Raw genomic sequence first — 15,409 nt, 5'->3', positions numbered from 1 at the left:
TAAAGAGAATTTTACTATTTAGCTCTTTTGCCACTCTTTAAGCCATGGCGTACAGAACTGGAACTACTTGGAGATTTTCACAGTTATGAAGATTCATTCAACACAACTAAAAATACTATAGAATGTCCTGCTTTTACTAATTATCTGAAAATGTTGAACGACGAAATACAGAAAGAAGCTACAATTGCAGCAGAAATTGCTAGAGACAGTTCTCAAGACAGTCAAAGTTTTGCTTCGTTGAGTCAGGATTCACTAGGAGAACCAATTATTCAAAATGAAGCAGCAACTGCCATGGATGAGGTGGAAACAGCAATGCAACAAGCTCAAGAGGATGTAATAAACTTAGAAGAATTGGATAAACAACTAAATGTTGAGCAAAAACAAATATATGATCAAGTGACAGAACAGATTAAGCATGGTTTATATCACGAGAAAAAAGAGTGCTCATGTACGTCATTTGAACCTGTCCGACTGTACGTGAGTGGAGAAGCAGGAACTGGAAAAAGTTTTCCAATTAAAGGAATTGCAACTTATCTACAGAAAAGAACTGAGTCGTCACTCTCTGGTGTTGTTACTGCTCCAACTGGGTTGGCAGCACATAACATTAAAGGGATTACGTTACATCGTTTATTGATGCTGCCAGTAGAGCATGAAAATAAATTAGAATACCACAAGCTATCAAGAGTCTTGAAAAAAATGAAACTTCTCATTATTGATGAGGTAAGCATGGTATCAAATTTAATGCTTGCCTTTGTGCATTTAAGAATGCAACAAATCCTTAAAACAGAGTATGATGTGTTATTTGGAGGCAAACACGTCATAGTTTTTGGAGATTGACTACAACTAACTCCTGTGAAAGGACAGCCAGTATTTAAAACAGTTACACATGAAGACACCTGAAAGTGCCTGGGAAGCATTGGAAATGTTAATATTTGGTCATATTTCGAATATTCAGAACTCATTACAAATATGCGACAGGCAAAGGACGCTGATTATAAAAGTATTCTTGAAGATATAAGAATTGGAAAAGTGAGTGAACACGGCAAAGAAGCTTTACAGGCACGATTACTTACAAATTTGTTTCCAAACGAAAATATTCTCCCAGAGAATATATATAGAAAAAATGCAGAAAAGAAATCATTGATATGCTTGATGCCAACTCTGCAAGAATGTTCAATATTCAATGAAAAAATGTTAAAGTTAGAAAATCAAGAAATTATAAAACTGGAAGCTATTGATAGAATAGAGCATGAAGGAGCTACTATTATTTTGTCAGAAAAGTTGAAGTCAAAATTGGATTCTTTAGAGAAATCAATATCTAAAACTGCTGGTTTAGAAAAGAATCTATATGCATGTATAAATTGACGGATAATTTTACGACGTAATTTACATGTGGAAAGAGGTTTAGTAAATGGAGCAATGGGTAATGTTGTTGATTTTGTGAATTACCCAAATAGAGATGACATTGAATTTTTGAAAATCAAATTTGATGAAATTGAAGAAGTACAACAATTGAGTTGTTGTTCAGCTCGATTTTTGCTTGTAAAAGATTTATATGTCCGTCAAAAACAGTTTCCTGTTTGTTTGGCATATGCGGTGACTATTCATAAATCTCAAGGTTTAAGTGTAGATTGTGCTTTGGTGAATATTGGAAGTACTGGGTTTAAAGAGGGTATGACATATGTTGCTTTATCTAGAGTCAGAACTTTATCTGGATTATACCCGATTGATTTTGATGACACAAAGATTAGTGCAGATGTAAATTGGGTAAAAGAGTATAGGTTAAGAAGAGAACATGCTCCCAATTTTCCTCAATATCCAGTATTTGAAAAGCGTGTGGTAAGTCGAAAAAGAAGATATGAGAAAAATTGTAGCGAGGTTGCAGAGAAAAGAAAATAAACTAGATGAACCAGTGATAGTAAGCAAAAAGAAAAAGGATTCTATTGAAGAGGTTGTTGGTTTTCAGTTTGAAAACGGTTCTGGAGTCAACTGCTATGCTAATGTAGTGGTTAATGTTGTTTTTTTCTTGAAACTTTACTACAACAAATTGTTGAAAATCGGGACAAAAGATTTTGTTGTTTGTTGAATTCTGTGTTTGAGAAATGTAGTAGTGATAAAACTAAAATAGAAAATGTTTCTGATATTCGAAATGTTTTAGACATATGTTCTGGTTTAAATCAATTTTCACAGAATATTCAGCAAGATTGTCCGAAATTTCTAATGTATATGCTTGTTGTATTGCAAGATGAAGGTATAGATATTGGAAATCTTTTTGGCCTTTCTTATAAATGGCAACATGACTGTGACAATTGTTCGTTTTCAAGTAGTACTGAAATAGACACTAAAAGATTTATATATTTGACTTTACCAGACTGCAAATCAGTGTCTTTTAATAATCTAGTTAGAGAAGCAAATCAAAACATGGTCTGTACCCAATGTAACTCACAAATGTTATCTACATTATTTATACAAAGATATGGACAGTATGTAATTTTATTGCTGCAACGATGCAGACCTGATGGAAGAAAACTGACAACTTTAATAAAAAATGTTGTGGTTTCTCAACTATCAATATCAGGAAGAACTTTTGTAACTGTAGCAATTATTTTCCATGATGGTCCTTCTACAACATCAGGACATTACACAGTTTATTTAAAATGTACAAAAGGCTGAACTCATTGTAATGATACTCAATTGATTTTTAAACAACGTTTGCCTTATGACTTACCAAATTCTTACCTAGTGTTTTTACAACCCAAACTTTAGGGAAAATAATTGGCCTGGGAAAATTACTGCTGTTAAGAAAGGGTAGTCTGGTGTTGAAAAGTACTTTGTGAGTGAGGGTGATGAGGTTAAAAAAATTCTTGTAGTTGACGTAGAGGTAATGTAAGTGTATCAGATAATGGGTGATGTGGCTATCACAGGAGATGTTGATCATCAGTGAGTCAGAGGTGTTTTATATTTGTTGTAGTTTTTGGAGATGTTGGTGACATTTTTTACTCCCTTGTAGAGGTTTCTTTTAATGGTATACAGCTCCTTGGTAAGATAAAGGATGAGCAGAGTGTCATCGGCATACCAGATGATGTTGAGATTCTGATAGCTTGCTAGTTGTTTAAGGTTCTACGTACATGATAAATAGATTCGGGTGGAGGTATAACCATTGTTAGATGGTACAAAAGATGTTGGTGCTTTTGATTCAGAAGGTTGGGAAACGGACACTTAAGAGTACTATTAAGTATCTTCCAAACTAAGGATTTCACACATACTATTTGGCCATGAGGAATGGTATTTGGAACAAAAAATGACTATTTCGGGTAAATGTTGTTAGCATATGTTTGTACATTACTTTATTTAGAGTGTATAAAAAAGAAGTAATAATGTTTTGTTACTTTGTGATTGTTGGAGATATCCCATACTTAACTTAACAAATGTTTTTTTCTAATTGTTACATTCTTAATGAAAATGTTGAATGGGTTTTTAAAGACAATCTTATTCATTATCTTTTTTTGTGCCCGCTGTTAAATGATGAGTACTATTGAACTCACTGTTTTCAGTGAAATTCAATATATTCTGAGAACAGCAAAATAAAATACATAACATATTGTACACATTATTTTGTATTGTGAAATATATATTACAACTCAATTTTTTCTTCTCTTCCACAGATAGTATATTTATAAAAAATATATTATTAACTTTTCATTACTTATAAGGTGAGTATGATCAACAAAAAATACTTTCTCATCACTCTCTTACTTCTCTTTCCCTTTTTCACTTTCTTCACTCTGTCTCTTACTCCACTTCCTTTGCTCATCTTACTCTCCTTCCCTCACTCTCTTTACTCCCATTAATTCACCTTTACACTCCTTCTCTCACCATCAGTACCCTTCCCTCACCCTCACTTACCTTCTCCTGCTCCCTCTTTCCTCTCTGTGACCCTCACTTCTCTTTTCTTTCTTCCTCCATCACTACCCTTCTTTTGCTCTATCCCTCACTTTTCTCTCTCCCCCCTCACTCTCTTTCCTTCACACCATCCCTCACTCACTTTCAGTCACTCCCCTTCTCTTATTCCCTCGCTTCCTTTTGCTCACTCCCCTTCCTTTATTCCCGCCCTCACTCCCCTTTCCTCCATCCTTCTCTAAGTCTCTTCCTCTTTCTCAGTCACTATAACTGCCCCACTCCCTCACAGTCCCTCACTCTCCCTCTCTTGCTCTCTCTCACTGTCTCCCTCTCTCTCCACCAATCTTCCTTTTCTTTCCTCTCTCTTTCCATAAATTCTTCTCTCACTCACTACTTTTTCCTCTATCCTAATATGCTTATTTTCCCCTCACTATCACTGCCCTTCACTCAATCTCACTCCTCTTCTCTTACTTCATATTCTCCTCTCTGTACATCACTCCCATTCCCTTTCACCTGCTCCCATTCCCTCACTCCCCCTCACTCTCTTTCCCTCACTCCATCCGTCAGTCCACTTCCCTTACTCCCCTTTCCTCATTCACTTTTGCTAACTCCCATTCCTTTAGTCCCCCACTCCCCTTCACTCCATTTCTCTCTCCCTCTCTCCCTCTATCTCACTCAGTCTAACCGCCTCACTCCCTCTCAGTCACTCGCTCTCCCTCTCTTTCTCTCTTACTCTCACTCTCTCTCTCTCCCTCACCCTTCCTGTCTTTCTCTTTCTGTTTCCTTCACTCCTACTTTATCCCTCAGTCCCCTTTCCTCTCTCTTAATCTCCTTCCTTCTCTCTCATTCCCCTTTTGTCACCCTTATACCCCTTCTCTCACTGTTACTGCCTTTCACTCACCCTCAGTAGTTTTCCCTCCCTCACCTTCCCTCACTCCCCTTCCTTCACGCCTTTTTCCTCACTCCCTCATTCCATCTCACTTACTCTCCTTCGTTTATTCCTTCCCTCACTTTTTTTCATCCATTTTTCTCTCCCTGTCTCCCTCTGTCTCACTCACTCTAACTGCCTCACTCCTACTCAGTTCCTTGCTCTCCATCTCTCTCACTCTGTCCCTCTCTCTCACTTACCCTTAAACTCCTTTCCTCTCTTTCTATCACTCCTCCTCTCTTCCTCACTCACTTTCCCTCTCTCTTAATGTTCTTCCTTCTCCCTCATTCATCTTCCCTCACCCTCATACTCCTTCCCTAACTGTCACTGCCCTTCACTCACCGTCACTCCCTTTCCCCCTCTGCACTTCATCCTATCTGTATTTCTCACCCCTTCACTTTCCCGCTCCATTTTCCTCACTCCCCCTCGCTCTCCTTCTCTCACTCCATTCCTTACTCCCCTTCTCTCACTCCCCTTTTCTAACTCCCTCCATCCCCTCACTCTACTTCTCTCTCTCTCACTCCCCATCTCTCACTTTCCCTTACCCCCCTTTTCTCATCCTCATACCCCTTCCCTCACCGTCACTCCACTTCTCTTACCTTCACTCCCTTTACCCTGCTCTACTTCTCCCTCTCAGTCTCTTACTTCCCTTCCCTGTCTCCGTCCCCTGCTCCCCTTTTCTCTCTCCCCCTCCCTCACTTTCTTGTCCTTACTGCCCGATTCCTTACTCTTTCACTCCCCTTACCTTACTCCCCTACTCTTAGTCCCCTTGTTTCAGTCACTCTTTGACTCTCCTTTCCTCACTCACCATGCTACCTTTTCCTCACTCATTTCCTCAGTCCCTTCCTCCCCTTCACTCAGTCATTTCAGTCATTCATTTATACACTACACATTCATTCAAAAAAAGTATGACACAGTATATAAGAGATATAGCTCTTCTTTGAGAAGTGAAGTTAGTTCTTATAAGAACTGTTTTTTTGTCTTTTTTTGTTTTACATTTTTTTTTGTTTTTTAAACAATTTTATATTTTTGTTGTTGTTTTTGTAACAAAAAAGAAAACAGGTAAACAAAAACTGCTCAACCGGAACAGGAACAAAAATAATAAAAGACATTTTTTTTACGACGGGGGCATCTGTGCTGCTTGATCTTTGCCTCAATTAAGTCTATGCTTTGTTCGCCATAGTATAATATTTTGTTGCAGTAGTTGCAGCGTGTGTGTACATTAGCAAAATCCTGCCGGATATCTAAAGCTCTTGTAGAAGGTGATGCTCCCGCAGAAGAGGTGCTAGGGACAGCAGCTGGAGAATTGGCTGCAAGGGCTTCAGTTGATGCCCGAGCAAAGTTATTTGGATGCACATTTTTTACATGCCGAATCATTGTGTGAATGCTAAAAGAATAATGCTTCTTAGGATCACCTCTTGATAGTACACTTCCACAGATTTTGCATGTTACTTTGGGGGCATTTACTTTTTTTTTACCATTCTGGATATGAAAAGAATTTCCAAATAAAAGAGTCTTTGGTCATCTTCACCTTAGGGTCCTCGAGTACAAACTCCACATCACTATCTGAAGAATCCTGTGGCTGCTGCTGTTCTGGCATGTTGAATTCTTCAAGAAAAGACTGAATATCCTTCTCCAAAGAAAGTAAAACAGATTATGAGGGAAGTGGGTGGGGTTTTTGAAGATTTGGAAAAGAAACTACTATGAACCAATCAAAAGTGTTGTTTTCAAGTCACATGACTTTGTTTTCAAGTCACATGACTTTCCGTGCGCGCACGGGCACGCGCACATTGCGCAACCGTCGCATATGAATGACGTTTTACCCGATTTTCGTAAATGCTTTTAACCCCTTCGCTGCTAGGCTTTTTCCCCTCCTGTGCTAAGCCTTTTTTTGGCGATTTGGGGTAGTGCGCGCTTAGGCCCCTGTAACTTTTTGACCACATAAGGTATCCACGCCAAATTTGCGTCCTTTTCTTCCAACATCATGTGGATTCTAAAGGTGCCCAGGGTTTGTGGATTCCCTTGGAGGGGTCCCAGAAATTAAGCAAAATACAGTGAAATTTTAGTTATTTTAAGACAAATGGGAAAAACGGGCTGCAAATGAAAGCCTCTGAGTTTTTCCCTGCAAATGTTATCAAAAAAGGGTTTGTGGGGCTCAAATCTCCATTTTCTCAGCTTTTAGGGAATGACAGTCTTTTGTCAGAGAACCAACATTTTTCACACAGTTTTGGCATTTTTCTGGGACATAGCCTATTTTTGCTATTTTTAGAGTTTTCAACCTCCTTCCAGTTAATGGTAGAAAGGAGTTTGAAAGCAATAATGGATCCTGGTAAGCTATACATTTTCAAAAAGTAGACAACATTCTGAATTTAGAAAGTGGTCATTTGTCTAAATCCATGAAGGTTTCTTTATAGAAACTAACAGTTAAATATTGGAATAATTGAAAATTTGTTGAAAAAAACAGCCTTTTGTCTCAACGCTTTCACCTATAACTTCTTGTAATTTTGACAGCTCTTGGAAAGCAATATACCGTTACATCCGTTCGACCTTCCTAGTTGTGGGGATATATAGGACTTGTAGTTTCACCAAGAACCCGACGAACCCAGAGCCAAAAACTGAGCAGCAACTTGCAATGGTATTTTATTATTTACTGGGTATAGAGCACTTATTCTTGGAATATGTATACATGGAAAAATCGGTATGAAAGACACCTATGTATTTATGAATTGGGTACAAATTATAGAGTTTAGAAACAGTATATATTTGCACATTTTCAAAATTGGGAATACTCATACTAGCATGAGAATTATTGGTCATTTTTCAAAAAGATTTTTTTTTACACAATGTCTTTCATTGGGAAGGGAGAAATGCATGAAAACTCAATAGGTAATAACATTTGATTTACAAATCTGAATTACCCTAAGTCTCCCGATAAAAACGGTACCTCACTTGTGTGGGTCGGCCTTGTGCCTGCGACAGGAAACAGCGCAAAATGCAACGTGGTCACACCTCAATTTTGCAGTTAAAAATTGACCCTTTTATGGCAAAGTGTCTAGCTGTAGTTTTTGCACCCTAGCTCTGCCGGCACCTAGGGAAACCTAGCAAACCTATACATTTTTGAAAACTACACACCCAGGGGAATTCCGGATGGGGTGACTCGACTGCCTCCCACCAGGTTCTGTTACCCAGAATCCCTTGCAAAGCTAAAAAATTGACAAAAAAAACGCATTTTCCTCACATTTCTGTGGTGGAAAGTTCTGGAATCTGCGTGGATCAACAAATTTCCACCCACCCAGCGTTCCCCCAGGTCTCCTAAAAAAATTGTACCTCACTCACCTGGGTCTGCCTAGTGCTTGCGACAGGAAACAGCGCAAAACGCAACGTGGTCGCACCGCAATTTCGCAGTGAAAATGTGCCCTTTTTTGGCAAAGAGCCTACCTTTCGTTTTTGAACCCTAGCTCTGCCGGCACCTAGGGAAACCTAGCAAACCTATACATTTTTGAAAAGTAGACACCCTGGGGAATTTAGGATGGGGTGACTAGACTGCCTACCACCAGGTTCTGTTACCCAGAATCCCTTGCAAAGCTAAGAAATTGACAAAAAATGCATTTTCCTCACATTTCTGTGGTGGAAACTTCTGGAATCTGCGTGGATCAACAAACTTCCACCAACCCAGTGTTCCCCCGGGTCTCCTGAAAAAAATGGTACCTCACTTGCCTGGGTCTGCCTAGTGCCTGCGACAGGAAACAGCGCAAAACGCAACGTGGTTGCACCTCAATTTTGCAGTGAAATCGTGCCCTTTTTTGGCAAAGTGCCTACCTTTTGTTTTTGAACCCTAGCTCTGCCGGCACCAAGGGAAACCTAGCAAACCGATACATTTTTTAAAACTAGGCACCCAGGGGAATTCAGGATGGGGTGACTCGACTGCCTACCACCAGGTTCTGTTACCCAGAATCCCTTGCAAACCTAAGAAAATGACAAAAAAAATGCATTTTTCTCACATTTCTGTGGTGTAAAGTTCTGGAATCTGCGTGGATCAACAAATTTCCACCCACCCAGCGTTCCCCCGGATCTCCCGAAAAAAATGGTACCTCACTTGCATGGGTGGCTCAAGGACCCGCAACAGGCAAGGGCCCCAAACCTAATGAGGCAACTTCAAAATAACCTATCACTAACCAACCTGGATTTGCAAGTGGGTTCCCAAGAGTTTTTGGTCCGGGGCTCAGTGGCCATCTAGGGAAACCTACCAAACCCACACATTTCTACAATGTAGACACCCGGGGGCTTCCAAGGAGCTATGGCTTGGGTGGATACCCCAACGTTCTCTTACCCAGAATCCCTTGCAAACCTCATTTGTTGCTGAAACAAATCATTTTTTTCACACATTTTTGTGTGGGAATGCGTGGCACCACTGGGCTCACACAAATTTCCTCCCACCCAGTGTCCCCCCAGGTCTCCCGATAAAAATGGTACCTCACTTGCGTGGGTGTCTCAAGGACCCGCGACAGGCAAGGACCCCAAACCTAAGGCGGCGACATCAAAATAACCTATCACTAAACAACCGGGTTTTGCAAGGGGTTTCCCATGAGTTTTTGGCCCGGGGCTTGGCGGCCATCTAGGGAAACCTACCTAACCCACACATTTCTGGAAACTAGACACCCGGGGGAGTCCAGCGAGGTATGGCATGCGTGGGTCTCCCAAGGTTTACCGACCCAGAATTCCCTGCAAACCTTAAAATTAGGTTAAAAAAAATACGTTTTCATACATTTTTGCATGGGATCTCCGTGCCGGCACAAATGTCCTACAGCCCAGTGTTCCCCTTGTTCTCCCGAGTAAAATGATACCTCACTTTTGTGGGTGCCCCAAAGCAGAACAGGCTAAAAATGAATTTTAAAAAATTGTAGTGTTTGGGATTGACAAATTAAGCACCTCACCTTAGTCACAGGCCTTTGGCCCACCCACACAAATGAAGTATCATTTTACTTGGGAGAACAAGGGGAACACTGGCGGTAGGACATTTGTGCCGGCACGGAGATCCCATGCAAAAATGTATGAAAAAGTGTTTTTTTAACCAAATTTTAGGGTTTGCAGGGAATTCTGGGTAGGAAAACCTTAGGGGATCCACGCATGCCATACCTCCCTAGACTCCCCCGGGTGTGTAGTTTCAAGAAATGTGTGGGTTAGGTGGATTTCCCATAGATGACCGCCGAGCCCCGGGCAAAAAACACATGGGAACCCCCTTTCAAAAACAGGTTGGTTAGTGTTTGGTTATTTTTATGTCGCCTCCTTAGGTTTGGGGCCCTTGCCTGTCGTGGGTCCTTGAGCCACCCACGCAAGTGAGGTACCATTTTTATCGGGAGACCTGGGGAAACACTGGGTGGGAGGAAATTTGTGTGAGCCCAGTGGTGCCACGCATTTCCACACAAAAATCTCCGTGCCGGCACAAATGTCCTACCGCCAGTGTTCCCCTTGTTCTCCGAGTAAAATGATACCTCACTTGGGTGGGTGCCCCAAAGCAGAACAGGCTAAAAATGAATTTTAAAAAATTGTAGTGTTTGGGATTGACAAATTAAGCACCTCACCTTAGTCACAGGCCTTTGGCCCACCCACACAAATGAGGTATCATTTTACTCGGGAGAACAAGGGGAACACTGGGCAGTAGGACATTTGTGCCGGCATGGACATCCCACGCAAAAATGTATGAAAAAGTGTTTTTTAACCACATTTTAGGGTTTGCATGGAATTCTGGGTAGGTAAACCTTGGGAGACCCACGCATGCCATACCTCGCTGGACTCCCCCGGGTGTGTAGTTTCAAGAAATGTGTGGGTTAGGTAGGTTTCCCTAGATGACCGCCGAGCCCCGGGCCGGTTATTTTGATGTCGCCTCCTTAGGTTTGGGGCCCTTGCCTGTCACGGGTCCTTGAGCCACCCACGCTAGTGAGGTATCATTTTTATCGGGAGACCTGGGGGAACACTGGGTGGGAGGAAATTTGTGTGAGCCCAGTGGTGCCTGCATTTCCACACAAAATTGTGTGAAAAAAACGATTTTTTTCAGCAAAAAATGAGGTTTGCAAGGGATTCTGGGTAAGAGAACGTTGGGGGATCCACGCAAGCCATAGCTCCTTGAAAGCCCCCGGGTGTTTACTTTGTAGAAATGTGTGGGTTTGGTAGGTTTCCCTAGATGGCCGTCTAGCACGGGGCCAAAAACCCAGATGTCCCCACTAGCAAAAGCTGGAGGTTTTGACATAGGCGACCTCAACATTGACTCCGTCAAACCCACCAGCTTTTGAAAGTGGGGTAATCTGGGTTTTTGGCCCCGTGCTAATTGACATCTAGGTAAACCTACCAAACCCACACTTTTCTGAAAAGCAGACACCCGGAGGCTTCTAAGGAGGTATGTCTTGCGTGGATCCTCCAACGTTCCTTTACCCAGAATGCCTTGCAAACCTCAATTTTAGCTGAAAAAATCGTTTTTTTCACACTTTTTTGTGTGGGAAAGCGTGGCATCACTGGGCTCACACAAATTTCCTCCCACCCAGCATTCCCCCAGGTCTCCTGATAAAAATGGTACCTCAATTGCGTGGTTAGGCATAGTGGCTGCAACAGGAAAAGGCCCAATTCGTACGGTGGAGACTTAAAAATTACCTTTAGCAAAACGACCTTATTTTTTGGGGGGGTCAACTGAGTTTTTGGCCCGGGGCTCGGCGGCAAACTTGTGAAACTACCAAACCCAAACAGTTCTGAAAACTAGACACCCGGGGGAGTCCAGGGAGGTATGGCATGCGTGGGTCCCCCAATGTTTTCCTACCCAGAAATCCCTGCAAACCTAAATTTAGGTTACAAAAAACACTTTTCGATACATTTTTGCATGGGATCTCCGTGCCGGCACAAATGTCCTACCACCCAGCGTTCCCCTTGATCTCCCGAGTAAAATGATACCTCACTTGTGTGGGTGGGCCAAAGGCCTGTGACTAGGATGACCCCAAAACAGTAGAATTCTCTGCGCTTAATTTGTCAATCCTAAATGCTGCGAATTTCTTAAAAATACATTTTTGGCCTGTTCTGCTTTGGCCCACCCACACAAGTGAGGTATCATTTTACTCGGGAGAACAAGGGGAACGCGGGGTGGTAGGTCATTTGTGCCGGCACGGAGATCCCATGAATTTTTTTTGGTAAAAGTGATTTTTGTACCTAAATTTAAGGTTTGCAAGGCATTCTGGGTAGGAAAACATTGGGGGACCCACGCATGCCATACCTCCTTGGACTTCCCCGGGTGTCTAGTTTTCAGAACTGTTTGGGTTTGGTAGTTTCACAAGTTTGCTGCCGAGCCCCGGGCCAAAAAATCAGATGCCCCCCCCAAAAAAGGAAGGTAGTTTTGCTATAGGTTGTTTTAAATTCTCCACTGTACGATTTGGGCCTTTTCCTGTTGCAGCCACTATGCCTACCCACGCAAGTGAGGTACCATGGTTTCCTGGAGACCTGGGGGAAAGCGGGGTGGGTGGAAATTTGTTGATCCACGCAGATTCCAGAACTTTCCACCACAGAAATGTGAAGAAAATGCGTTTTGTTTGTCAATTTTTAAGGTTTGCAAGGGATTCTGGGTAACAGAACCTGGTGGGAGGCAGTCGTGTCACCCCATCCTGAATTCCCCTGGGTGTCTAGTTTTCAAAAATGTACAGGTTTGCTGGGTTTTCCTATGTGGCAGCTGCGCTAGGGCCCAAAATCCACAGGTAGGCATATTGCTAAAAACAAATCCGTGCCTAGTCGCTTTCTGCTGCCCTGGGGGGAAGATTTCGGGGCTGGGGTTGCCCCGATATGCCCCCAAGGGGGGCAGAAACATTGTGGCGATATTTTTTGGGGGGTGGGGGCATTGGTATGCCCATTCTGGGCAGCCCCCACCCCCACACATAAAAAAGCCAGCGTAATCGTTGGCGTCAAGGCGGCTTTTTGCCCCCCCGGGGGGGCAGATTCAGGGCCACTGCCCCCATCCTCCCTCCAGGGGGGGCATAAAGGCTGTCATTGTTGCGGGTGGGGGGTGGGGGCATTGGCATGTCCATTTTGGGCAGCCTCCAACCTAAGACAAATGTGCCCAAAAATCCTTTGTGTCTGGTGGGTTTTTTGCCCCCCCCAGGGGGGAAGATTGGGGCTACTGCCCCATCTGTCCCCAGGAGGGGCAGGAAGGCTGTAATTTTAGCAGGGGAGGGGGTGGGCATGGGAATGCCAGTTTTGGGCAGCCCCATCCTACTTCAAATTTGCCCCCCAAAAAAATCCCTGGCGTCTAGTGGGCTTTTAACCCCCCGGCAGGGCATATTGGGGGATAATGCCCCCATCTACCCCCAGGGGGGGTCAGAAAGTCCGCTAGATGCCAGGGAGTTTTTGGGGCAAATTTTGATTAGGGTGGGGTCTGCCCAAGACGGGCATGCCAATGCCCCCACCCTAATAAAAATTTGCCTAAAAAAATCCCAGGTGTCTAGTGGACTTTTTGCCCCCCCAGGGGGGCAGATTGGAGGCTACTGCCCCATCAGCCCCCAGGGGGGGCAGGAAGGCTGTTATTTTTGTGGAGGAGGGGGTGGGGGCATAGGCATGCCCGTTTTGGGCAGCCCATCCAAATTCAAATTTGCCTGCAAAATAATCCCTGGCGTCTAGGGCTTTTTGCCCCCCCCCGGCGGGGCAGATTGGGGGGTAATGCCCCCATCTACCCCCAGGGTGGTCAGAAAGTCCACTAGTCCACTTGGGGCAAATTTTGATTAGCGTGGGGTCTGCCCAAGACGGGCATGCCAATGCCCCCACCCTAATAAAAATTTGCCTAAAAAAATCCCTGGTGTCTAGTGGGCTTTTTGCCCCCCCCGCGGGGCAGATTGGGGGGTAATGCCCCCATATGCCCCCCAGGGGGGTCAGAAAGACCACTAGACGCCAGGGAGGTTTTTGGGTATATTTTAATTAGGGTAGAGTCTGCCCAAAACGGGCATGCCAATGCCCCCAATTTAATAAAAATATGCCCAAAAAAATCCCTGGTGTCTAGTGGGCTTTTTGCCCCCCTGGGGGGCAGATTGGAAGGCTTTAATTGTTGCGGGGAGGGGGTGGGGGCATGGGCATGCCCGTTTTGGGCAGCCACACACTATTTCATATTTGCCCCCTCAAAAAATCCCTGGCGTCTAGTGGGCTTTTTGCCCCCCCTGGCGGGGCAGATTGGGGGATAATGCCCCCAACTGCCCCCCAGGGCGGGCAGAAAGTCCAGTACACGCCAGGGAGTTTTTTTAGCAAATTTTAATTAGGGTTGGGGCTGCCCAAAACGGGCATGATAATGCCCCCACCCTAATTAACATTTGCCCAAAAAAACCCTGACCTCTACTGGCCTTTTCCCCCCCCCCTGTGGGCAGATTGGGTGCCAATGCCCCCATCTGCCCCCTCGGGGGGCAAAACGGCTGTAATTTTTGTGGGGGAGGGGTAGGGGCATTGGCATGCCCATTTTGGGCAGCCCCCACCCTAATTCAAATTTGCCCCAAAATATCCCTGGCGTCTAGTGGGCTTTTGCCCCTCCGAGGGTGCAGATTGGGGGCTACTGCCTCCATCTGCCCCCCGGGGGGGCAGAAAGTCTGTAATGGTGGCAGGGGGTGGGGGCATTGGCTTGCCCGTTTCGGCCGGCCCCCACCCTAAAAAAAAGTGCACACACAAAAATCCCTGGTGCATAGTGGGCTTTCTGCCCCCCTACCGGGGGGGGGAAATTGGGGGCTACTGCCCCCATCTGTCCCCCAGGGTGGGGCAGAAAGTCTGTAATGGTGGCGGGGTGGGGGCATTGGCGTGCCCGTTTCGGGCAGCCCCCACCCTAAAAAATAAGTGCATACAAAAAATCCCTGGTGCATAGTGGGCTTTCTGCCCCCCGGGGGGGCAGATTGGGGGCTACTGCCCCCATCTGTCCCCCAGGGGGGGCAGAAAGTCTGTAATGGTGGTGGGGGGGTGGGGGCATTGGCGTGCCAGTTTCGGGCAGCCCCCACCCTAAAAAAAAGTGCACAAAATAAAATCCCTGGTGCATAGTGGGCTTTCTGCCCCCCCGGGGGGGCAAATTGTGGGCTACTGCTCCCATTTGCCCCCCAGGGGGAGTAGAAAGGCTGTAATGGTGCCGGGGGGTGGGGGCATTGGCGCGCCCATTTCGGGCAGCCCCCACCCTAAAAAAAGTGCCACTAAAAAAAATCCCTGGTGTATAGTGGGCTTTCTGCCCCCCCGGGGGGCAGATTGGGAGCCTATTGCCCCATCTGCCCCACTAAATACTATACATTTATTTATGGGAGGAGTGAAGGCCCTTGCCCAAGGGGCCGCTCCCCCCTCCCTGGTGTCTAGTGGGTGGATCCCTGCTTGGGGATCGCCCTCCTGGGGCGATCCCCAAGCAGTTTCCTTGAAACGCGTTGGCACTTGGAACAATTTAAGAGCAGGAAGTCAGGCTGCATTAAGGATCTGCATGGCGAGCCTCTGTTGTGTGACCTCCTATTGCTTCAGGGCACTTTGGACTACAAACATGATTATATCTTTATGAGAATACAAACTGTTGTTATCTTTCCTTGCCCCAAGAAAGCACCTACAACT

This window comes from Lissotriton helveticus, chromosome 4_1 (genome assembly GCF_964261635.1).
Source record: "Lissotriton helveticus chromosome 4_1, aLisHel1.1, whole genome shotgun sequence".
NCBI lineage: Eukaryota > Metazoa > Chordata > Amphibia > Caudata > Salamandridae > Lissotriton > Lissotriton helveticus.
The sequence above is the reverse complement of the archived record's forward strand: the minus strand, read 5'-3'. Positions refer to the sequence as shown.